The sequence below is a fragment of the Saccostrea cucullata genome, unplaced genomic scaffold (assembly GCF_032062105.1).
Source record: "Saccostrea cucullata isolate Sc308-1 unplaced genomic scaffold, CSIRO_AGI_Scuc_v1 ctg543, whole genome shotgun sequence".
Classification (NCBI taxonomy): Eukaryota; Metazoa; Mollusca; class Bivalvia; order Ostreida; family Ostreidae; genus Saccostrea; species Saccostrea cuccullata.
In genome coordinates, this window is record NW_026927880.1 from 245,222 (window position 1) to 260,585 (window position 15,364).

The 15,364-nt window shown below is 36.4% G+C and overlaps 2 long non-coding RNA genes across 9 annotated transcripts; both read right to left on the reverse strand.

Moving 5' to 3' along the window:
* Positions 1-4,564: 4,564 nt before the first annotated feature.
* Positions 4,565-8,932, reverse strand: LOC134275764 (uncharacterized). 8 transcript variants are annotated; one of them, XR_009993901.1, is made up of 13 exons: positions 8,916-8,932; positions 8,705-8,802; positions 8,516-8,596; positions 7,966-8,416; positions 6,812-6,909; positions 6,623-6,703; positions 6,073-6,523; positions 5,874-5,959; positions 5,685-5,765; positions 5,131-5,585; positions 4,920-5,017; positions 4,731-4,811; positions 4,565-4,678 (listed from the first exon to the last, which is right to left on the reverse strand). It is a non-coding gene; the product is annotated as an uncharacterized LOC134275764 (long non-coding RNA). The 8 variants fall into 8 exon arrangements; XR_009993900.1 differs by lacking the exons at positions 7,966-8,416; positions 8,516-8,596 and adding exons at positions 7,023-7,478; positions 7,578-7,658 and having other exon boundaries at positions 8,916-8,930; XR_009993904.1 differs by lacking the exons at positions 7,966-8,416; positions 8,516-8,596; positions 8,916-8,932 and adding exons at positions 7,023-7,478; positions 7,578-7,658 and having other exon boundaries at positions 6,623-6,700; positions 8,705-8,886.
* A 143-nt stretch (positions 8,933-9,075) lies between these two features.
* On the reverse strand, positions 9,076-10,013 carry LOC134275749 (uncharacterized). The gene is made up of 4 exons (XR_009993897.1): positions 9,825-10,013; positions 9,611-9,715; positions 9,422-9,502; positions 9,076-9,322 (listed from the first exon to the last, which is right to left on the reverse strand). It is a non-coding gene; the product is annotated as an uncharacterized LOC134275749 (long non-coding RNA).
* Between the last annotated feature and the right edge of the window lie 5,351 nt (positions 10,014-15,364).

Sequence of the window (15,364 nt, forward strand, 5' to 3'; positions counted from 1 at the left end):
ATATGAAAAACACATATATTTTTACAGATTCACTTTATGGAAGAAAATATATTAATTTATCTCGAAATTTATAAAGGGAAAGAACATTCTGATTAACAATCTTATAAATGTTTAGAAAACCTTTAATTCCAAATAACTTCTCCCACCTCAATCCCAGGATTAACCAAAACTTAATCTTATATGTAGAGAGTAGCACGGTCCTCCGGGCTGCAATAAACAAAATAAACAGATAATGGGGTGAATACAAACTGTACAGGATCAGGGAAGGGGAAAGGAATGTACTTAAAACATGAAGTCAAAAAACAAAACAAGAGGCCCAAGGGCCTTGAATCGCTCTTCTGATAAATTGTACAGTCTATCACTTCAATTTGAAGTCTCTTACTCTAAGTATCCTAAGATGCATGAACTGACAAAGTTTGATGATTCTTTGCCTGTTAGGACTGAAGATATTTCAGTATAGCTATAAAATACCATAAGTACATGGTGACCTACTTTTTGATTTGAAACTTTCTGAGGACTCAAGATGCATTAATTGACAAAGATTGATGGTTCTATTGAATATGTACCTCACATACTAAAGTAGGTCACTGTGACCTTCTTATGGTTGACATTCCCCGAGGACCAAAGGTGCATCAACTCTCAGAGTTTGATGATTCTAAGCCAATTAGTACCAGAGATATTTTAAAAAAGCCATAAAATGTCAAAAGTAGGTCATCGTGACTTACTTTTTGGTCAACATTTTCCGAGGACCCAAATGCATCAACTGACAATGTTTGATGATTCTAAGCCAATAAGTATCTGAGATAATTAAAAGTAGGTCATTGTGACCTACTTTTTGGTCGACATTCTCTGAAAACCCAAGATGCCTAAACTGATGTTTGATAATTCTTAAACAAAAAGTACCTAAGATATAGCGATAAAATGTCAAAACTAGGTCACAGTGACCTACTTTTTGGTCGACATTCTTCGAAAAACCAAGTTGCATCAAATGACAAAGTTTTGATAGTTCTAAGCCAAAAAGTACCTAAAATACTTAAATATAGCTATAAAATGTCAAAAGTAGGTCACCATGACCTACTTTTTGGTCAACATTTTCCGAGGACCCTAGATGCATCAACTGACAATGTTTGATGATTCTAAGCCAATAAGTACCTGAGATACTCAAAAGTAGGTCATTGTGACCTACTTTTTGGTCAACATTCTCCGAAAACCCAAGATGCCTCAACTGACAACGTTTGACAATTCTAGGCCAATAAGTACCCGAGATACTTTAAATATAGCCATAAAATTCAAAAGTAGGTCACAGTGACCTATTTTTTGGTCCACAGGTTTCGAAAACTCAAGTTACATCAACTGACAAAGTTTGATGATTCTAAGCCAAAAAGTACCTAAGATACTGAAATATAGCCATAAAATGTCAAAAGTAGGTCACAGTGACCTACTTTTTGGTCGACATTCTCCGAAAACCTAAGTTGCATCAACTGACAAAGTTTTGATGATTATAAGCGAAAAAGTACCTAAGATACTGAAATATAGCCATAAAATGTCAAAAGTAGTCACTGTGACCTACTTTTTGGTCGACATTTTCCGAAGACCCAAGATGCATCAACTGACAAAGTTTGATGATCATAGGTCTGAAAGTATTCAAAATATGCCTTTTAAACAATTTGAAAACAAATGCCTGCAAAATTCAAAAAGTAGGTCACAGTGACCTACTTTTTAATAAATATGTTTCAAGGCCCCAAGATGCATCAATTTACAAGGTTTGGTGAATCTAAACCTCTCAGTATCTGAAATAATGGGATGAAATGTTTTAGAAAAGATGAGCCATAAAATTCAAAAAGTAGGTCACGATGACCTACTTTTAAGTTGACCTTGTTTAAGGACCCAAGATGCATCAACTGACAAAGTTTGATGATCATAGGCCTTAAAGTGTCCAAAATATGCATCCAAATCAATTTGAAAACAAAAGCCCGTAAAATTTAAAAAGTAGGTCACCGTGACCTACTTTTGTGTTAACATGATGTGAAGTCCTTAGATGCATCAACTTACAAGATTTGATGATCCTAGTCTTTATAGTAAGCAAAATATCAACGTTTTTATTAAGTGTACATTTTGGTTAACTTTGAAGTGTCCTTGAGACCACGCCCTTTGCCCCAGGGTCATGCCTTGAACAATTTTAAAGTTTCAACATATCCTGAACCTTGTGTGTAAGTTTGGTGAAAATCTGCCTGGTGGTTCTGGAGAAGAAGATTTTTTAGCAACCAGTACTTTTGGTTATATTTTCCTGATTATCCCAACCCTAGTTTTAGTATTGATGGTAGCCCTTGGGCCAAGGATACCCTGTAACAAATTTGACGATGATTGGCCAAGGGGTTCTTGAGTTATGGCCCATATTCTAAAAAGTTAACGCACACCACACAAATGGCCATAGCATTAGCTCTTTGAGCCTTTGGCTCAGAAGAGCTAATAAACAGCTAAGGGCTTAAATACAAACTTAACAGGATCAGGGATGGGGGAAAAGAATGTACTTACAACATGAAATCAATAAACAAAATAAACAGATAAGGGCTTAAATACTAACTTACCAAAATCAGGGAAGGGGAAAGGAATGTACTTAAAACATGAAATCAATAAACAAAATAAACAGATAATGGGATGAGTATAAACTGAACAGGATCTGGGAAGGGGTTAGGAATGTACTTAAAACATGAAGTCAAAAAACAAAATAAACAGCTAAGAGCTTAAATACAAACTTAACAGGATTAGGATGGGGAAAAGAATGAACTTAAAACATGAAATCAAAAAACAAAATAAACGGATAACAGGTGAAATACAAAATAAACAGGATCAGGGAAGGGGAAAGGTGTGTACTTAAAATATGAAATCAATAAACAAACAAAATAAACAGATAAGGACTGAAATACAAACTATACAGGATCAGAGAAGGGGAAAGGAATGCACCTAAAACATAAAATCAACAAACAAAATTAACAGTTAAGGGCTTAAATACTAACTACACAGGATCGGGGAAGGGGAAATTAAGGAATGTACTTAAAACAGAAAAAAAAAAAAAAAAAACAAAAAACAGATAAGGGCTGAAATACAATCTAAACAGGATCAGAGGAGGGGAAAGGAATCCTGCGTTTGCAATGCCTACAATGGCGGTGTGTGCTTGATGGATGTATTTAGACAATTGCATTCATGTGATTGCACCTATCCAAAATGAACAGATAATGGGTTGAATACAAACTAACAAAAATCGGAGAAGGGGGAAAAGAATGTACTTAAAACATGATATCAATAAACAAAATAAACAGATAAGGGCTGAAATACAAACTTACCAAAATCAGGGAAGGGGAAAGGTATGCACTTAAAACATGGAATCAATAAACAAAATAAACAGATAATGGAGTGAGTACAAACTTAACAGGATCAGGGAAGGGGAAAGGAATTAATGAACTTAAAACATGAAATCAATAAACAAAAGAAAAACAGATAATGGGGAGAATAACAAACAAACCTCATAACAATAACAATTAACAAAATCTCACAACAATAACAAATAACTAAAAATCTCAACCAAATCAAATAACTAAAACTCATAACAATAACAACAATAAACTAAAACAATTAACAACAAATGCTCATAGCTGTAACAATAATAAATAACTGAAACTCATAACAATTATAACTAATAAAACCTTATACAAATAAGAAATAACTAAAACTCATAACTATAACATTATAAATAACTAATATCCCCCTATACATGTATACATTACAAATGACTGATCCTCACACCAATAACAAAGAACAAACATATTCAAAACAAAAGCCAATAACTTATATACAGATAGATAACAAATATCTATCAATAATAACAATAACATTATGACTCATTACAAAACCAAATAGCATACATTTAACAACACTAACAAAAGCTAAAACTTAACAGTAACAATAACCAATAACATTAAAAACATATTGTAACAAATAACAAATAAAACATGAAAATTAACAACTTTTACAACCCTCATAAACAAAACACTATAATAACAACCTAATAAGCAAATAACAATAATGACAACCTAATAAACAAATAACAATAAAAACTAACAATCTAAACAAAATAAAAAAACAATAAATAACTAAAATAACATTGAGACATAACATAAAAAAAAATACAAAGAAAAACCTCACTTCAGTGTTGTTGGCATGCTGTTCTAATCCAATATGCCCAGCCTCCTCCAAGTCCTTATTCCACCATCTCCAACGATGAAGAACCAGCGCCCTCCAAGTCCACCATCTCCAACGATGAAGTCCCGGCAAAATAAGAACAGAGAATATTAGACAAAGAAACAAAAACACAACAAAAGCCAAACTGAAAGAAACACTACAAAACAATAGGCCCAGGGGCCACACTGTTGTAGCCTTCGTCTCAGGTGAGCTAAAAATTACTCAAGAAAAAAGATAGCAAAAGAAGACATATACTTTGGGAAAGGGGCATAACACAGGAGAGAGTAGAGGTTGGGAATGGAGATGGTTAGTCTGTTAGAGTAAGGAGGAGACAGAAAGAGGGACAGAGGAATAAATCAAAAAGCTTAGCTATCAGGCTCTCCGACTGGTGAACTGGATCCTCTTCTGCACCTTGGGATGGCTCCTTTTCTTCTGCATCCTGTCAGTACAAGTCAAGATGTCAAGGCCAAATTAAGTATCTCATTTCTTACCGCATCTTCCAGCGATGCTTGCAGTGTAATGGAAGGCAGCTCTCATCCACATCTGGAGCTGCAGATCATTCTTCCTGCCTTCTGTTGATAGAAAAACATTAAGATGTCAAAGGAATTTTCAGACTTCATTTCAACTGAACAAGAGACAAAGAAATCCACACAGGATAGAATTTATCATATGAATCTTACATTTTCTTCTCTGCTTGTCCACAGTCAATTCCCCGCCCTCCTCCCCACCCTCCTCCTCACAAACAAGCAAGTTGTTCCTAACATTGGGATCCAGGCATCTCCCTATTAACACACAGAGTCAAGATGTTAAACAAATATCCACAATGTTCTGATCTAGTTACAATAAAGACAACAGGGAATCAAAATTGCAACAAATGTAGTATGTTCTTACCACTCTGGATGGCCAATCTTGCTTTCTACTCATAGCTGGGCAATGGAGTCCTCTTCTTCTGTAGGCCGGCCGAGCTCCTCTTCTGTCCTCCTCTGAACCCCTGAAAATACACAACTGACAAACAAATTAGTTCAAAATCAAAACAGATGCAAAATTAAATACAAATTCACTAAACAATTGCAAAAATTGACAGAAAAATTACAAAACCCTCAACCAAAAAAAAATAGACAAAATTACTCCAGAAAAAAAGATAGCAAAAGGAGACTCATACTTTGGGAAAGGGGCATAACACAGGAGAGAGTAGAGGTTGGGAATGGAGATGGTTAGTCTGTTAGAGTAAGGAGGGGACAGAAAGAGAGACAGAGGGATAAATCAAAAAGCTTAGCTATCAGGCTCTCCGGCTGGTGAACTGGGTCCTCTTCTGCACCTTGGGATGGCTCCTTTTCTTCTGCATCCTGTCAGTACAAGTCAAGATGTCAAGGCCAAATCAAGGAAACATCATATAACAAGTACAAAATAATCAAAGTGGCAAAAGAGTACATCTCAATTCTTACCGCATCTTCCAGCGATGCTTGCAGTGTAATGGAAGGCAGCTCTCATCTACACCTGGGGCTGCAGATCATTCTTACTGCCTTCTGTTGATAGAAAAACATTAAGATGTCAAAGGAATTTCCAGACTTCATTTCAACTGAACAAGAGACAAAGAAATCTATACAAGATAGAATTGATCATATGAATCTTACCTTTTCTTCTCTGCTTGTCCACAGTCAATTCCTCACCCTCCTCCTCACAAACAAGCAAGTTGTTCCTAACATTGGGATCCAGGCATCTCCCTATTAACACACAGAGTCAAGATGTTAAACAAATACCCTAAATGCTCTGATCTAGTTACAATAAAGACAACAGGGAATCAAAATTGCAACAAATGTAGTATGTTCTTACCACTCTGGATGGCCAATCTTGCTTTCTACTCATAGCTGGGCAATGGAGTCCTCTTCTTCTGTAGGCCGGCCGAGCTCCTCTTCTGTCCTCCTCTGAACCCCTGAAAATACACAACTGACAAACAAATTAGTTCAAAATCAAAACAGATGCAAAATTAAATACAAATTCACTAAACAATTGTAAAAATTGACAGAAAAATTACAAAACCCTCAACCAAAAAAATAGACAAATTACTCCAGAAAAAAGATAGCAAAAGGAGACTCATACTTTGGGAAAGGGGCATAACACAGGAGAGAGTAGAGGTTGGGAATGGAGATGGTTAGTCTGTTAGAGTAAGGAGGGGACAGAAAGAGAGACAGAGGGATAAATCAAAAAGCTTAGCTATCAGGCTCTCCGGCTGGTGAACTGGGTCCTCTTCTGCACCTTGGGATGGCTCCTTTTCTTCTGCATCCTGTCAGTACAAGTCAAGATGTCAAGGCCAAATCAAGGAAACATCATATAACAAGTACAAAATAATCAAAGTGGCAAAAGAGTACATCTCAATTCTTACCGCATCTTCCAGCGATGCTTGCAGTGTAATGGAAGGCAGCTCTCATCCTCACCTGGGGCTGCACATCATTCTTACTGCCTTCTGTTGATAGAAAAACATTAAGATGTCAAAGGAATTTCCAGACTTCATTTCAACTGAACAAGAGACAAAGAAATCTATACAAGATAGAATTGATCATATGAATCTTACCTTTTCTTCTCTGCTTGTCCACAGTCAATTCCCTGCCCTCCTCCCCACCCTCCTCCTCACAAACAAGCAAGTTGTTCCTAACATTGGGATCCAGGCATCTCCCTATTAACACACAGAGTCAAGATGTTAAACAAATATCCACAATGTTCTGATCTAGTTACAATAAAGACAACAGGGAATCAAAATTGCAACAAATGTAGTATGTTCTTACCACTCTGGATGGCCAATCTCGCTTTCTACTCATAGCTGGGCAATGGAGTCCTCTTCTTCTGTAGGCCGGCCGAGCTCCTCTTCTGTCCTCCTCTGAACCCCTGAAAATACACAACTGACAAACAAATTAGTTCAAAATCAAAACAGATGCAAAATTAAATACAAATTCACTAAACAATTGCAAAAATTGACAGAAAAATTACAAAACCCTCAACCAAAAAAAAAATAGACAAAATTACTCCAGAAAAAAAGATAGCAAAAGGAGACTCATACTTTGGGAAAGGGGCATAACACAGGAGAGAGTAGAGGTTGGGAATGGAGATGGTTAGTCTGTTAGAGTAAGGAGGGGACAGAAAGACAGACAGAGGGATAAATCAAAAAGCTTAGCTATCAGGCTCTCCGGCTGGTGAACTGGGTCCTCTTCTGCACCTTGGGATGGCTCCTTTTCTTCTGCATCCTGTCAGTACAAGTCAAGATGTCAAGGCCAAATCAAGGAAACATCATATAACAAGTACAAAATAATCAAAGTGGCAAAAGAGTACATCTCAATTCTTACCGCATCTTCCAGCGATGCTTGCAGTGTAATGGAAGGCAGCTCTCATCCTCACCTGGGGCTGCAGATCATTCTGACTGACTTCTGTTGATAGAAAAACATTAAGATGTCAAAGGAATTTCCAGACTTCATTTCAACTGAACAAGAGACAAAGAAATCTATACAAGATAGAATTGATCATATGAATCTTACCTTTTCTTCTCTGCTTGTCCACAGTCAATTCCTCACCCTCCTCCTCACAAACAAGCAAGTTGTTCCTAACACTGGGATCCAGGCATCTCCCTATTAACACACAGAGTCAAGATGTTAAACAAATATCCACAATGCTCTGATCTAGTTACAATAAAGACAACAGGGAATCAAAATTGCAACAAATGTAACATGTTGTTACCACTCTAGATGGCCAATCTTGCTTTCTACTCATAGCTGGGCAATGGAGTCCTCTTCTTCTGTAGGCCGGCCGAGCTCCTCTTCTGTCCTCCTCTGAACCCCTGAAAATACACAACTGACAAACAAATTAGTTCAAAATCAAAACAGATGCAAAATTAAATACAAATTCACTAAACAATTGCAAAAATTGACAGAAAAATTACAAAACCCTCAGCCAACAAAATCGACAAATTACTCGAGAAAAAAGATAGCAAAAGGAGACACATACTTTGGGAAAGGGGCATAACACAAGAGAGAGTAGAGGTTGGGAATGGAGATGGTTAGTCTGTTAGAGTAAGGAGGGGACAGAAAGAGAGACAGAGGGATAAATCAAAAAGCTTAGCTATCAGGCTCTCCCGCTGGTGAACTGGGTCCTCTTCTGCACCTTGGGATGGCTCCTTTTCTTCTGCATCCTGTCAGTACAAGTCAAGATGTCAAGGCCAAATCAAGGAAACATCATATAACAAGTACAAAATAATCAAAGTGGCAAAAGAGTACATCTCAATTCTTACCGCATCTTCAAGGGATGCTTGCAGTGTAATGGAAGGCAGCTCTCATCCACATCTGGAGCAGCAGATCATTCTTACTGCCTTCTGTTGATAGAAAAGCATTAAGATGTCAAAGGAATTTTCAGACCTCATTTCAACTGAACAAGAGACAAAGAAATCCACACAGGAGAGAATTTATCATATGAATCTTACCTTTTCTTCTCTGCTTGTCCACAGTCAATTCCCCGCCCTCCTCCCCACCCTCCTCCTGACAAACAAGCAAGTTGTTCCTAACATTGGGATCCAGGCATCTCCCTATTAACACACAGAGTCAAGATGTTAAACAAATATCCTAAATGCTCTGATCTAGTTACAATAAAGACAACAGGGAATCAAAATTGCAACAAATGTAGTGTGTTCTTACCACTCTGGATGGCCAATCTTGATTTCTACTCATAGCTGGGCAATGGAGTCCTCTTTTTCTGTACACAGTTGACAAACAAATTAGTTCAAAATCAAAACAAATGCAAATTTAAACACAAATTCACTAAAGAATTGCAAAAAGTTACAGAAAATTACAAAATCCTCAGCCAAAAAAAAAAAAGACAAATTACTCGAGAAAAAAGATAGCAAAAGGAGACACATACTTTGAGAAAGGGGCATAACACAGGAGAGAGTAGAGGTTGGGAATGGAGATGGTTAGTCTGTTAGAGTAAGGAGGGGACAGAAAGAGAGACAGAGGGATAAATCAAAAAGCTTAGCTATCAGGCTCTCCGGCTGGTGAACTGGGTCCTCTTCTGCACCTTGGGATGGCTCCTTTTCTTCTGCATCCTGTCAGTACAAGTCAAGATGTCAAGGCCAAATCAAGGAAACATCATATAACAAGTACAAAATAATCAAAGTGGCAAAAGAGTACATCTCAATTCTTACCGCATCTTCCAGCGATGCTTGCAGTGTAATGGAAGGCAGCTCTCATCCACACCTGGAGCTGCAGATCATTCTCGCTGCCTTCTGTTGATAGAAAAACATTAAGATGTCAAAGGAATTTTCAGACTTCATTTCAACTGAACAAGAGACAAAGAAATACACACAGGATAGAATTGATCATATGAATCTTACCTTTTCTTCTCTGCTTGTCCACAGTCAATTCCCCACCCTCCTCCCCACCCCTCTCCTGAAAAACAAGCAAGTTGTTCCTAACATTGGGATCCAGGCATCTCCCTACTAACACACAGAGTCAAGATGTTAAACAAATATCTTAAATGCTGTGATCTAGTTTCAATAAAGACAACAGGGAATCAAAATTGCAACAAATGCAGTATGTTCTTTCAACTCTGACCAATGTTGCTTTCTACTCATAGCTGGGCAATGGAATCCTCTTCTTCTGTAGGCCAGCCAAGCTCCTCTTCTGTCCTCCTCTGAACCCCTGAAAATACACAACTGACAAACAAATTAGTTCAAAATTAAAACAGATGCAAAATTAAATACAAATTCACTAAACAATTGCAAAAATTAGCAGAAAAAGACAAAACCCTCACCTGAGCAATTGGCTAGAAAAAAGAAAAAACACAGACACAGAGAGAACTGAAAGTAAACTGGGAGGGGGGGAGCTTGAATTTTACATCCCTCCCCCAAGGGGGTCATGATTTGAACAAACTTGTGAATCTAAGTACCTGAGGATGATTCCCTATAAATATAACGAAGCCTGGCTTTGAAGTACTTGAAAAGAAGATTTTTAAAGATTTTCCTGTATGTTCCTATGTAAAACTTTGATCTGCCATTTTGGCCCCACCCTAGCCCGGGGGGTCATAATTTGAACAAACTTGAATCTACACTACCTGAGGATGAATCCACATGAGTTTAATCTTTCCTGGCCCAGTGGTACTTGAGAAGAAATTTTTCCTATATATTCCTATGTAAAACTTTAATGGCCATTTTAACCCCACCCTAAATATGGGGGTCATGATTTGAACAAACTTGAATCTACACTACCTGAGGATGATTCCACATGAGTTTAATCTTTCCTGACCCAAAGGTTCTTAAGAAGAAGATTTTTAAAGATTTTTCCTATATATTCCTATGTAAAACTTTGATCCACATTTTGGCCCCACCCTACCCCCGGGGGTCATGATTTGAACAAACTTGAATCTACACTACCTGAGGATGATTCCACACGAGTTTAATCTTTCCTGGCCCAGTGGTTCTTGAGAAGAAGATTTTTTAAAAATGCCATTAATTTTTCTCTAATTCATAATTATCTCCCCTTGGAAAAGGGCCTGGCGTTTTTTAATTATAACTTCATATTTTTTTTATATGAAAAAAAACTTGAATTTTTTTTCCCCTTCACCCAAGGATACTTTGTACCAAGTTTGGTTGAAATTGGCCCAGTGGTTCTTGAGAAGAAGATGAAAATGTAAAAAGTTTACAACGACGACGACGACGACAACAACAACGACAGACAACGGACAAATTGTGATCAGAAAAGCTCACTTGAGCCTTTGGCTCAGGTGAGCTAAAAATTACAAAACCCTCAGGTCAAAAAAAAATTGACAGATTACTCCAGAAAAAAGATAGCTAAAGGAGACACATACTTTGGGAAAGGGGCATAACACAGGAGAGAGTAGAGGTTGGGAATGGAGATGGTTAGTCTGTTAGAGTAAGGAGGGGACAGAAAGACAGACAGAGGGATAAATCAAAAAGCTTAGCTATCAGGCTCTCCGGTTGGTGAACTGGGTCCTCTTCTGCACCTTGGGATGGCTCCTTTTCTTCTGCATCCTGTCAGTACAAGTCAAGATGTCAAGGCCAAATCAAGGAAACATCATATAACAAGTAAAGTTGGCCAAAGTTGGAAAAAGAGTAGATCTCAATTCTTGCCGCATTTTCCAGTTTGGTTCAGAGAGGCCTTATAGTTTCTTGGTAATGGATATTAGCCAAAAACCTCAATCTGTTTACTCATCTGAAAAATGTAGGTCAAATCCATCATTTAAAGCATTGAGGTAGAGAGCAGGTTTTAATATATCAGCCTTGCAAGTTTTGTCAAAGTGAACTTGCTCCAAAAACTTAAGCCTGGTCCCTCATTTGGACAATGTAGGTCAGATCCAGCATCTAAAGCAGGCCTGGTATGCATCCTTACATGTGTCATCCAAGTAGGTTTGGTCAACATAGATATTATTACTTTAGAATGAACATGCTCTGGAAAAAGTAGGTCAGATCCGGCATCTGAAGCAATCCTGTCAACACATGGCTTCCTTAGCTGAAATCGCAGCATGTGAAACCTTAATCAGTACAAAGAATTATACTTGCAGCATCATCCTTGCATCTTTGATTAATGTAGGGCATAGATATACTACTTCGAAAGAAAATTGCTCCAAAGACTTTACATGTAACCTGGAGCACCGACGTCAACAACCAAGGGTAGTGGTGGATTCACGGGGGTGGGGGGTCGGGAACCTCCCCACCCCTATATACCCTGCTCAATGATTTTTACGTGTCATTTTTTCAACTTGTTGCATTGATAAGACTCTAAAACACATGAAGCCATTGTGCAACTGTGAAACATATACATCAACTGCGTAACAGGAAATCACTGTCCACTTGAACGCACACAATACACAGGTAATCAACAGAAAGATCAAGATAGCCCGTGCATCTCGTGAAGTCACAAGATCTTCTACATGTACAATATGTATACATGTATAGTCAGGTACCACCAACAAAAAACTGCTTATAGTTACGGTGCTTTACTCAGTAATTTTCTTTTGCTAAAATTGAATGTTTTTTAACTCTCTGAATAAACTATTATGGTTTTAAAAATTAAATTAATACAATTATTTAAAATCAATTGTGACAGATTCAAAAAGAACTGAAAGCTAAATTGAAATGAATACAAAATAAGCATAGAAAGTTGAAAAGAATATTGTTTACTGAAATACAGTATCTTATTGCGGTAATTGATCAGTCAATAGTGAATCAGTTAATTTATATCAGTTCGAATTCGCATTATATATTCAGAGCCCCACCCAAACATTAGAACCTGACCTTAAAATTCATATTTTTCTCCTTTTAATACCCTAGATACCATTCCCAAATATGTATGAAAATGGTTCAGCAATTTCAGATAAAACATTTGTTTTATTGAAATCTGAAGAAAACTGTAGAAAAAAGTTCTTTTTTAAAAGAATGTCGGGTTTATTTTTATTTTTAGTAACTTTGAGAAGTCCATTCATCAAAACCTAAAACTAATAAATAGTATATTTATGTGTCTACGTGTGGACCAAGATTTATCTAAATCAGAAAAGAATTGTAGTATAAGTGCATGTAGCAATATAAAAATTTTAATCCCTGTCTTAGTGAACTTCTGTGTCCTTGTATAGGCCTAGTGTATTCATGTACCAAGTATAATTGAAAAGTTACAAATCACTTAATTCTTTTTTTTTTATTTTGATGAACCAATACAGATTTATTTATCTTGCTGAAATATTTCTATAAGAATTATGTAAACAGAACACACAGAAATTGAAAAAAAAATTTCAGGGAGACCTAACAAAACCTCTTATGACCCCCCCCCCCCCCCCCAAGGCAACCCGTTCGTACGGGCTTCTTGAAAAGATGGCAGTAGATATTTATTGCATACACCATATAAAACAACAATTAATATTATGAATACCCACAAACAACAGTTTTTACTTCTTTATTTAAGAATAAATCATTTCTTTATATCGTCGGACAGTGAAGTGAGAATACTGTTCACGGTATACCGGAAGTGTACAAATGCGCACTTTTTTGCAGTGAACGTTTAAAGTGACAAGTCAGTTCAATTCAATAAAACTTTGGGGGGATTGGTGTCAGGTTCTTTTAATTGAACTATTGAAACGTTTTCTTTGATTTCCTGGCACTGCAACCCAGATAATTTAACCTCTAAGAAGCCATGTTTCACTAGTACTGGATAGAGAGAGGTCATGATTCAAAATCCGTTTGTTCTAGCTATTTTAATGCCGTATTTTCCTCTATAAGATTTTAATAAATGTATTAAATAAAAGAATGCATTTGCGAGCATACCTTTTTAATAAGCAACTTACCCTTTAAATAAGCAACTCGAAACGAAGATTGTTTATATATTGCTGCTTTAAAAACAAAACTAGATAATTTTCTTTGGAAATATCAAGAATTTACGAGCGATAACCAGGGTGAGGTTGGGGGGGGGGGGGGGTCATAGTATTGTTAAACTTACCTCAGACTTTAATCAAATGTTCTACCACTTGTCTAGTAGGGTTAACCCGCCAAATGCGCATACAGTGAAGCTATCACTTAGCTTTTGGTCAACATAACCACCTTGTATTCAGTAACGAAATATTTGATTTACATGATCTACATTTAAAAAAAATTGTGCTCTCAGCAAACCATTTTCTTATTTCATCTACACCAAGACTTTTTTCCACTCACCATTATTTTAAAACATTTTTGTTATGTAATCCTTTGTGGTTTATTCATAATAGATTTGGTATTTAAAACCTGAAGATCACCACATTGGATGATGCTGTTCGTCTAACTCTATCGTTAAACCAACAAATAATTTCACATTTTCAAACAACAATTTATATTACATGTTTAAATACTCACAAGCGGCATTATTTTCCCCTTTATGCGTTGTAAATAAAATCTTCAGAGACAGTGGACTAAGCGCCATTTACGCCATTACACCCTGAACAGCAAGTGAAAACTGTTCAGGGCACAGGGAGTGTGAACAAGGCGTTTTAATATCTCGATCCTTTAAGGTTAAGAAATCAAATTGTAATAAAGGAATTAAGATTAATGTATTATTCAACTATATCCGAAATGATAATGAAAATATTTCTTTTTCTTGAACAGATTTTTTTTTTATATTTCGATGACTTATACGAGAGAGAGAGAGAGAGAGAGAGAGAGAGAGAGAGAGAGAGAGAGAGAGAGAGAGAGAGAGAGTACTATTGTTTATATTATAGACCTCAATTTTAATGTATGGATGTAGATTTCATAAAAGTATGATCAACGTTTGTTTTGATAAACTACATAGGCTTTGGAAGCAACCCAATTTTTAAACGCATATATTTTGTATATATTTATGAGAGAGAGAGAGAGAGAGAGAGAGAGAGAGGGGTTCAATTGTTTACCCCCCCCCCCCCTCAGTTTAATATATGGATATAGATGTCCCCCAATGAACTAGCACTGCATTTGTAAAACTTTGTAAATGCAATGCTATATTCGAAAGACCCTCTGAAAGAGATTCAAACACATTGTATAACTACAAAGAGCAAACGTGGTTATTAATTAAATATTATAATTTTATACTTTTGTATTCATTATCTCTTTATTAATTAACCGCAGAAATATGTAAAAATTAAATATATGTATATTAATGGCATTTTAATATGTAGACCATCTTTAACCAAAATATATGTAATATAATGAGCATATAAGTAATGAATAAATCCAATGCACCTTTATGTAAAGAAGTGCATTTATACCAAAATAAAAAGTATTATTTGACACCTTTTTGCCATACTCAGTATCGGTTTTTAAAAGAGAAAGGAAAATAAATTCAACTAACCCGAAAAAAAAAAATTGACCCCCCCCAAAAAAAAGTCTCCGCATAATTAAACAAACATTATTAGTCTTGTTGATTTAAATTTTTGAAAATGTACTTTGGAAGCTCAGAAAAAAATGTCAAGAGCTTAAATTTTATAGGATAGGATTTGAAAGAAAAATTACAACTGAAAAAATTCTTTATTAGCCCCAACAAAACGAGATTTTTTTAAATTTAAAATTTTGCTATGGGGTTCTGGGTGGGGTTAGAGGTGGGGGTTTGAAGTTTATAAGTGAGGGATCTACATACAA